Source organism: Mastomys coucha, unplaced genomic scaffold, assembly GCF_008632895.1.
Source record: "Mastomys coucha isolate ucsf_1 unplaced genomic scaffold, UCSF_Mcou_1 pScaffold12, whole genome shotgun sequence".
Classification (NCBI taxonomy): Eukaryota; Metazoa; Chordata; class Mammalia; order Rodentia; family Muridae; genus Mastomys; species Mastomys coucha.
The window spans coordinates 54,441,820-54,451,839 of record NW_022196894.1 but is presented as its reverse complement, the minus strand read 5'-3'; positions in this window follow the sequence as shown (position 1 = coordinate 54,451,839).

Sequence of the window (10,020 nt, the reverse complement as noted above, 5' to 3'; positions counted from 1 at the left end):
TCTTGTTCTGGAACTGTTTCAGAGCCAATTGGATATGTGTTGTCTGTCTGGTGAATCTCGTCTGCATGCACTCTCGCCTCTTCCCATACTTGCCTGTGTTCTTCAGGAAGCAAATTATTAGTAAGGATCATATAGATATCATGGAAAGTCAAGCTGTAAGATTGAGTGATATATTGGAACTCCTTAATAAACTTTGAAGGGTTAGAAGTATAGGACCCCAGCCTGTTTTCTATTTGGGAAACTTCACTAAGTGAGAACAGAACATGTACTCTGACGAGCCCGTCCACTCCAGCAACTTCCCGTAGAGTTAGGATGGTTGCTGGGTCAGGTGTCTTTGGAGAGGAGGGACTTGAAGGTTTGGCTGTAGGTGGGTCTTAACAAAAGAAGACAGTGCTTGACTGTTAGGATGAAAGAGTTGGTGAAGATAAGACAGAGTTTGGCGGGTGTCAGGAGCTAAAGAAGGTAGAGATGTAAGTTGTAGTGTAAGAATAAAGTCTTGGGGAGGATGAGATGAGTCTGGGCCCCTAAGGGCCGCAGCTCTAGCTGCCTCGTCAGCTCTGTTGTTTCCCCTGGAGACAATAGAGTCGTCTAGAGAAGTTTGAGGTTGTGTAGATTTCATGGCTAAGAGAAGTTGAGTTGGGGAACAAGAAGAACACAAGAAGGAATTAGAACAGAGATAGATGAATATTTGAACATAGGGGAACCTCCTTCCATTTACCAGTTTGCTGACAGTATGTATTATGCCCCTTAAAATAGCTGGGTCTAGAGTGCCATTAAGTGGCTACTTTGAATTCTCATCTAGTTGATATTTAACTTATTGCAGAGATATATTAATTTTGATGCCTTCAAATCAGGCGTAAGCTTTAAAGATTTGAGATTTTCCAGGAGACAACCCTGTGGGGTGCCTGGAGAAACTGGTCGAAGACATTCTCGAACCCATTGGGGGGTGATTGGATGTTCCTACCAGCGTCCTGAGAACAATCCAAGCACCAAGGAAAATTAACAGCTGAAGCTAGTGGTTTCAAGTCGTCACGAGAAACCCTAGTGGCAATTTGGCAGGGCCCGATGGCCTGCGTGGGAAAGTAACTCACCCTGGATCCAGGGGTTTGGGGGACAGTATCCCGGTAAGTATTAGGAGTGAAAGTTACCTCCGAGGGTAGGGCGCCCAGTGGGAGAATGTCTTAACGCGTATGTCAAGGGAGGCTGTACTCCATCAATTCCAGGGAAGGTTGGCCAGACCTTATCTGGAAATCTGGAGGTCTTCCTCCTGACTGATCTTATTAATTAATATGTCTGTGTCTGTGCGGCTGGTTATGAGCAATCTGGTAAATGGTAAAAACACAGAACTGAATGGTGCCTGACAGGGCTCATGTGGTTATGTCTCACAGTGTCTGGTGAGCAGCTGCCAGGTGAGGGGGCTGTGAAGTCACGTACATATCCCGCCTGGTTGGCAGTGCTAGGACTGCTAGGTCTCTGCACGGAGCGGGAAGTGTCGATAGCAGCCGCTGCAGCCTGCAGCAGTGATGGGAGTGTTCTCTGCGTGGCAGCAGCGGCCCCTCCACGTGGCCGTGCCCGCGTCTGTCTCAGCGGTGTGGAGCCCGGTTGGTAGATGCAAACCGCCAGGTTCCTGGGTTTTGGCACCAAATGTTGGGGTTCGGGTCGCGGCGGACACGTCTGCAGACACCAGGCCCAAACAGCTCCACGTGTAAGAGGTTTAATTAAGGGGGAGTGGAGACCGCGGCGCAGGAAGAGAGATAGGGGGGAGAGAGAGAAGAAAAGAGAGAGAGATGAAGGAGAGTACTCATATATATCGTGACGTAGTAGGTCCAGGTAAAGGTGGGAGTTGAACCCAATGGATTCTGGGAATATGGTGGCTGTTGCCTTGACGACAGGTCTGTGGACCCCACCATTTCTGGGTGCTAACATCTGATATACTGGATACCTGATATGCAACTCCTGTGAGAGTTGATACTCTCAAAGGAGTCATGACCCCAGGGTTGAACACTACTGATCTAGCAGAAACCTAGCTCATTCTTCCAACAGTCCTCTTCCTTTCATTAATCACAGGAAGAGATAACACCTGTAAGGAAAGCATTCCCTAGGGAGAGTCCCCAGGGGAGTCAGTGTCAGAAGGCTGTGTGGGGTATTTGTCACAGGGGTACTCTTTACCAGGCTATTGACACAATTCTAGATTCCCAGAGAAATTGATTTTGTGACATGTTATCTCTAGGTATTTAATATTCCTCCAAAGACTGTGTTGAAGGCTTGCTAAGTATCCTTTGGGAGAATTACATAGGACATAGAAATTTTGGTTTCCCAGTAATTGAGCGATGCTGATGGGAGTGTCATTTGAGAAGATACTAGGATCCCAATATTGCTTCTCATTTTCTGATTGTCATGAGTAGTTTTTTTTCCCACCACATGTTCTTGCCACATATGTTTTGTTCTGTCACAGTAATGGAAAGCTGACAAACATATGGCATAAATAACATTGATTATACAGTTTAGGCCACTTATACTAAGTTAAATCACTGCAGACACTCTATACTATTAAATGTGCCAGCAAATAGCTGACCTTGCTAGCAGCTATTTCTTTTGATAGGCTTCAGATCTATTCCATTACTATCTTACTGTATTTTGTGAACCTCAGATAATATCTGTCATAGCCCAGACAGATATTATCAGTTATGCACCATGTTGCAAGACATAACTGTTCTTTATTACTACATGAATTTCAATTATACAGTTCCCAAATTTAAAATTTTAAATAGATTCTGTTAGCTGTGTTAATTTTTGAAACCATTTGACTTTATTGTTACATTTTTATATTATACTTTTTTAATCTACAAGAGGCATAAGTTTAAATATACCATTAAAAGCACACTGTGCCCTCCTTCCTCTGTCCCCAAGTGCTTTAGTTTCATTTTTCACATAATAAAATCAATGAGTTTCATTTACAAACCAATGCTTTACTTCCCAATTGTGTTTGTTTTTATTTGGATTTTTGGGTGGGTTAGAAGGAGTCAAAAAAGGTAGTGCTTAAGAACAAAAATTTCCACAGAGAAACACGTTTTATATAGTTTAAGTGAAAAAGACCACATGGTCAGGAATTTTCAAAACTGTTCAGAATATGGTAAGATAACCTCTATCTTGGTAACTTCTTCAGAAAACAGCTTGGGGAGACCAGACTGTATCTGAGACAACAAGATTTAACAATCAAACTACTTAATGAAGTAGAGAGGCAAGAAAATTATTTGGGCTACCCCCCCTGCTTTTGCAAACCTCAAATAATATGAAATTTGAACATTAACAGCCATAAGTCATCTCAGAGAAGAATTTCACAGTCTAATTCCTCAGGAATGGATGGAGGAGCTCCATTCCTCACAACATTTTCTCTCTTATCTCACATATTTTACAAGGACACAGAGAACAGAGGTCTCCGGACCAGACTTAGCACCTGAAATAGTTAATTTTGAGTGTCAATTTGATAGATCAGTGAACTTCTGGATTAAACTTTGTTTCTAAGTATGCCTGTTGTTAGCATCCAGAACCTGCGGCAGATATATGGGCGGGTCCACAGACCGGTTGCCAGGGCAACGGCCACCATATTCCCAGAATCCATTGGGTTCAACTCCCACCTTTACCTGGACCTACTATGTCATAACCCGTATATATATATATATATATATATATATATATATATGTACTTTCCTTCATCTTCCTCTCTTTCTTCTCTCTCTCTCCCCTCTCTCTTTCTGCTCCGCTATTCCCCTTACTCCCCAATTAAACCTCTTATACATGGAACTGTCTGGGCCTGGTGTCTGCTGCCGCGTCCCGCCGCGACTCAAACCCATCACTTGTGAAAGTGTCAATGAAAGTATTATTTGTATTAATAGATGGGTGTTGGTGGAGGGTAGTTTATGGAAGAATCAAACGTAAGAATCAAGTTTTGTGATCTTCTCCAGCCTTAAGCGGGCTGAATCAGACCTTGTCCTTGCCACAAGCAGCTAGCCCACCTAGGGTGGAGTCTTCCCCCTTAGGTGAGGTCTATTGTTCAGTTAAGTCCACAACTTCCCTATAGGAGTCATGCCCTGCTGAGCTGCTTCACCTGCCTTCTGTACAGAACAATAAGATGCTAATTAGGCCACAAGATCCTGGCTTACTGGGGGATGGGTTCCCTACCTATATATTCTCAGACTCGGAAATAGACATTGGACCTTGATCAGAACCTTTTGGCTTGGTCTGGTTATTTCTCTTGCAGTCCGATTCTCCTATTTTCCCCAGGCCTCTGCCTCTCTTTCAGGAACCCAGTTTGTGTAGCTGCTGATGGCTACAAAGTTGTTTTTTGTTTTTTTTTGTTTGTTTTTGTTTTTTCTAGACAGGGTTTCTCTGAGTAGCCTTGGCTGTCCTGAAACTCACTCTGTAGACCAGGCTGGCTACAAAGTTTGTAGGAATAAATAAAGGAAGAGAGTTTAGAAGATGTTAACAGCTGGCAAAGCTTTATCTTTCCTGAAATGTGGCATCTTTAGAACGGTTCACACATTGATCAGGGTATAGGACCCAGAAACGGTGACCAGAGTGCCAGGGAATAGAGATTACACATTTCAAGCTAAGTGTTTTGTAGCTAAGGATAGGGATGGGGGAGGAGTTTTGTTAGAGGCAGGATGCTGATACTGTGTGTCATTGTTAGGATACCCAGTGAAGCTGGGTTGCTGGTCAAGGCCAGGGAGAGCAGCATAGTCTAGAAGCTGGACCAGAATATAGATACTGAGGGACCAGCTGGGCTAGTGCTGGGGTCACTGGATCAGTCTGTAGTTGATTTGAAATCTGGGAGCGATGGCCTAGAGACCAAGGAAAAGCCAAGGAGAGTAGAGAAACATTTTCCTTGGATGCACATTTGAAACTTTTAGGTTCATGGCCCTGGAAGTTGGGAAGAGGAGTCCCAAGGCCAAGGAAAGGAGGAGAGACCCCACCCTTACTAATAGGCAATATACAGGAAAATGTGGGCTGTTGGTTGGCAAGAACATTTATCTAAAGTCTGTTTGAGAGTTCTGGAAAGGAACCAGGAAAGTTTAGATTGGCTGCATAAATTTAATTGGGGGAACAACTGTTATCTGAAAGAAGGGTGTTTTTATTTTGGGGAAAATACTGTTTGAGAGGTTTCTGTTACATCAGAATAGACTTCCCCAGGGTTGTTCGGGTGGGTTCTGAAATTGAAAAATTTTAAGAACATGGATGAGTGGGGAGGCTCTTGTCAAGCAATGAAAGGATGCTATGAAATTGTGAGGTTGGTGTGGAAAGGTTGAGAGAACTTGCCTTTGCTTTCCAAAAGGGGGCTTGGATGGTCAAGGGAACACAGTTAGCTGTGGGAGCTGGACATTGGTATTTGGGGGTATCAGTAGCAAGAGGGACCTTGACGAATGGAGAGCTTTGAAGAAAGGTGTAAAGAAAATGGGGGGAGGGGAGCAGGAACATTGAAAGGGGGATCAGTGAAGTTTAGGAGAGAAAGTTTGTTGATGACCTTAATATCTCTCTCTCTCTCTCTCTCTCTCTCTCTCTCTGTGTGTGTGTGTGTGTGTGTGTGTGTGTGTTTATGTGTTTGTTGGAGAGGATATGGCTTGAGGTTTGTTATGTCTTGTAATTGGGAGTTTTGGATTTGCTTAGAGTGTTTGATGTCTGAGAACATCTGCACAGTTAATGAACTGGGGGGGGGCATCAGTTAGTGGCAGATGTTTGGCAGTAATTTGGACAGAAGGAGTGTGAGGAGAGAGGTTAAATATATTTTGATTGGGAATGGTTGGCAGTGGAGAACAAGTCGTCATCCTGAGAGAATGTAAAAATTTAGCAAATAGGGACACCTCATAAAAATACCAAGGAGCAAGGAATGCCCATTAAGCCTAAAGACAGAACTTCAGAAGAGTTTACCGAGCAAACATCAGTCCCCAGGAGAGGCCCTAATTGTGGGGAGTAATGCCCAGTTCCAGGAAATATCCCTGGGAGGGTGGATCCCCCCCTCCTATGTGCAATCTGTATCTCCCCCTCACCTGGGGCATAAAGGTCAATGAGAACAAAAGACAATGGGCTCCACCAATAGATAGCCAACTCATGCTGTAAACCTATGTACTGAAAGGTATAAAAAGTGTGTGTGCTTTTGTTCCTGGTCGTCCCCTTTACTCTGAATGCAGGACGAACCCAGTATTGCAGCGATCTTCCTCCTGTTTCTTCTCGAGTGGGGACCCACGCCAGAATCTAACAAGAACAAGAGGGGACTGAGGAAGGAGTGTTGAAGGAGTGTTAAGCATGCTGTTATTGGGGCTATTTAATAAGGTAGCCAGGAGGAGAGTGGGATGAGCGCCCTCCCCTCAAGCACCTAGCCCTTTATAATCCATGGTCATTGTCTTAGTCAGGGTTTCTATTCCTGCACAAACATCATGACCAAGAAGCAAGCTGGGGAGGAAAGGGTTTATTCAGCTTACTTCCACATGGCTGTTGATCACCAGAGGAAGTCAGGACTGGAACTCAAGCAGGTCAGGAAGCAGGAGCTGATGCAGAGGCCATGGAGAGATGTTTCTTACTGGCTTGCTTCCCTTGGCTTGCTCAGCCTGCTCTCTTATAGAACCCAAGACTTCCAGCCCAGGGATGGCACCACCCACAAGGGACAATTGAGAAAATGCCCCACAGCTGGACCTCATGGAGGCACTTCCCCAACTGAAACTCCCTTTTCTGTGATAACTCCAGCCTGTGTCAAGTTGACACACAAAACCAGCCAGTACAGTCATTCTTCAGGAGCTAGTCTGCCTTGTTTCCCTGGGCTGCTGCTGTTTCCATAGAGCACATATATCAGATTTATCCCCCAATAGTTTCGACAAGGTCATTTTGCATGATTTATTTCAGGATTAAGGTAAAGCAGGGCTGCATCCTTGCCTGCCATGCCTGCTACTAGAGCTGACTCACCTACAATTCTAATGTGATGCTCAAAAGTAGTTCCGTTTCAACCAGAGTTTCAACTTGAGTTATGAAGTAACTGTATCTTTTGAAAAGAAAATCCCTAGGTTCAGCAGAACTTTACTCTTATCCTAAGAATTGCTAACCACAGGGTGTCCAGACCATGACCCTAAGGTCAGACCTTTCAACAATTGAGTCGTTACAGCAATCTAAAGAGGAGACTTATCTTAGGATCACGGTGGCTTATTTCTCAAAACTGTTCCATCTTTCCCTTATTATGTAAGCATTATCCTAAAATATTAAGCAAGTGCTCATTCTGTCTCTGTAATCTTACTTATCTGCTGCTTGCTCAGAAAACAAAAACAAAACAAAAGCATGCTGCCTCTCTCAGAAGGAAAATCTTCTGAATAGAGACAGTTGTTATTTGTGCCTCTTCAGATTGGAAAAGGAGGCTGTTTGTCACAATGTTGCTATAAATAAAATAACGTTGTTTTTAATCTTTTAAATTGAGAAAAGTTCTCTTTGGTGGTTTTTCCCTGAGGGTCTTGAGTTCTGTGACACTAACTCTCTCTGGGCCAGTACCACATCCTTTGCTGAGCAATGTACCCCCATCCTGAACAAGTGAGCCTTATCCCAAGCACACCTTCTTGAAGGGAAAAAACATATACTATATGCTCTGAGGTCATCTGCATTATTTGACTATTTGTGTCTTTTCTGAACCTGTTGGACAGGCTTTAAAGCCTTCCAGAACCTTGGCACTGTTTTCCCTTCCAGGATACATGACTCAACACAAATATTGTCACATTTACCTTTGTGTGACCCTGACAATCGTGTTTGTGTTGCCTTTTTCATTTGTGCTTGATTGCTTTATTGCCTTACAAACCCAACTTTATGACTATGTCAATCCATCAGTGATACAAAACCTCTTCTATTTCTTAAAGATAACATCCCAGTGTGGGGCTCAGCATAGCCATGAAGCCTTCTCTCACAGCTGTCCTCTGAATGCAACCTTCACTGTCCCAGTGAAACAGGCATCAGGCATCACCTCCTTATGTCCAGTTCCCTTTATTATTTTTTTGTCTAGCCCTTGATATTTATGGGGACCACACTGAGGTCACCAGGTATTCCTAGTAGATGAATAACTGTAAGAGACTAAGTTCTCTTATTATAGTTCCTTACATTGTGCCATTTTCTATTTCAGGAAGGGTTAAGTATTTATATTGTTCAGTTTCTCTGTTTCTGTAACACTCAGACTGATTCCATATGGTTCTCTGTCTCCCAGTCTCAAGAGCTAGGCCTCAAGAGGTTCTTTTGTTGTTTACATTTCTGCCAATTAAAACAGTTCAGAAACGTTATGACCTGAGAGTTGTAAGATGAAATAAACCCTTTCCTTCCCAACTCGCTTTTTATTGTCTATCAGGACAACAGCAAATAACTAAAAAAGCTCCTGTCTACATGATGAATCATGGATTTTCCTTCCATTTCTGTAAAGATCAGACCTAAGGGGGATCAGGTAGAGAGGAAAGAGGAGGGTGGTAGAAAGAGAGAGAGGACAGAGGAAGGGGAGGAGAAGCCTCAGTAGACTAGAACCCTGTGGTCAGGAGAAACTGCAAGTATAGCAAGGGGTCTGACAGCAGGGGAGTAAGTTAGTACAGTGCTAGATCTGCCCAATCTAGGCATGGAGCTTATAATCATAATATCTGGATTGTGTGTTTTTATATGGGCTTATTTAGGTTAGAAATTCCAGCAACATGATCCAGCTACAAAACATCCATTTAAATGTCTCCTTTTTCCTTTATTGTTCTTGTCAAGTCAGAGTCTAATGTAATGGATGGCATTCACGTGTCTTTACCCTCCTCCTTCATTATATATACAAACTCGTTCTACAGAGGCATCTGGGGCTCAATAGCAATTCTTATCATTCACAACAAAGGACACACATCTGACATCACAGCCTTCTTATTATATCATACCAACCTTGCTACTTAAAGATTGCAATAGATTCTGTAATCTATCAACAGTTTGGGGGATTTTTTTTGGTATTAGCATTGCAGACACCATTTATCAAGAGAGCATGTCACTCCATACCATATAGAGAAAGATGGATGCCTTAGTTAGGATTTTATTGCTGTGAAGAGATACCATGACCATGGCAACTCTTATAAAGAAAAACATTTCATTGAAGCTGGCTTACAGTTCAGAGATTTAGACCATTATTGTCATGGCAAGAAACTTGGGAGTGTGCAAGTAGACATGGTGCTAGAGGAGAAACTGAGAGTTCTATATTTTGATCCATAGGCAGCAGGAAAAGACTGTCACACTGGGTGTGCCTTAAGCATCTGAGACCTCAAACCCACCCCCAGTTACCACTTACTCCAATAAGGCCACATTTACTCCAACAAGGTCATACCTCCCAATATTGCCACTCCCTATGGACACCATAATGGATACCTTGAGATTCCCCAAGGGTACTCCATTCTCGGATGGCTTGTTTTAGTTGCATGTCCCACTCATTACAGGAGGCATTCAGCTGCCACCATAGGAAAGAGGAACATCATCTGTCTTATTTAAGTTTTCTATTGTTGTGATGAAACACCGTAACTGAAAGAGACTTGGGGAAAAATGGTTTATTTTACTCATGGTTTCATGTAACAGCTCATCATCAAAAACAGTGAGGATAGGAACTCACATAGGAAAAGAATTGGAGTCAGGAAGTGATGCAGAGGACATAGGGGTTTGCTGCTTAGTGGGTTGCACCTCATGACTCTCTCAAACTGCTTTCTTATAGAACCCAGGGCTATGAGCTAGGCCCCCCCTCATCAATCACTAATCAGTAATCCCTCAAAAATGCTCTAAAGAGGTGGTAAGATAGTTTAGTGATTAAGAGCACTGTCTGCTTTTCTAGAAGTCCTGAGTTCAATTCTCAACAAGCACATGGTAGCTCACAACCATTGATAAAAGGATCTGATACTCTCTTCTGGTATGTGGATATGATTGCAGACAGAACACTCCTACATTAAATAAATAAATAAATAAATAAATAAATAAATAAATAAATAAATAAATAGTTTCTTT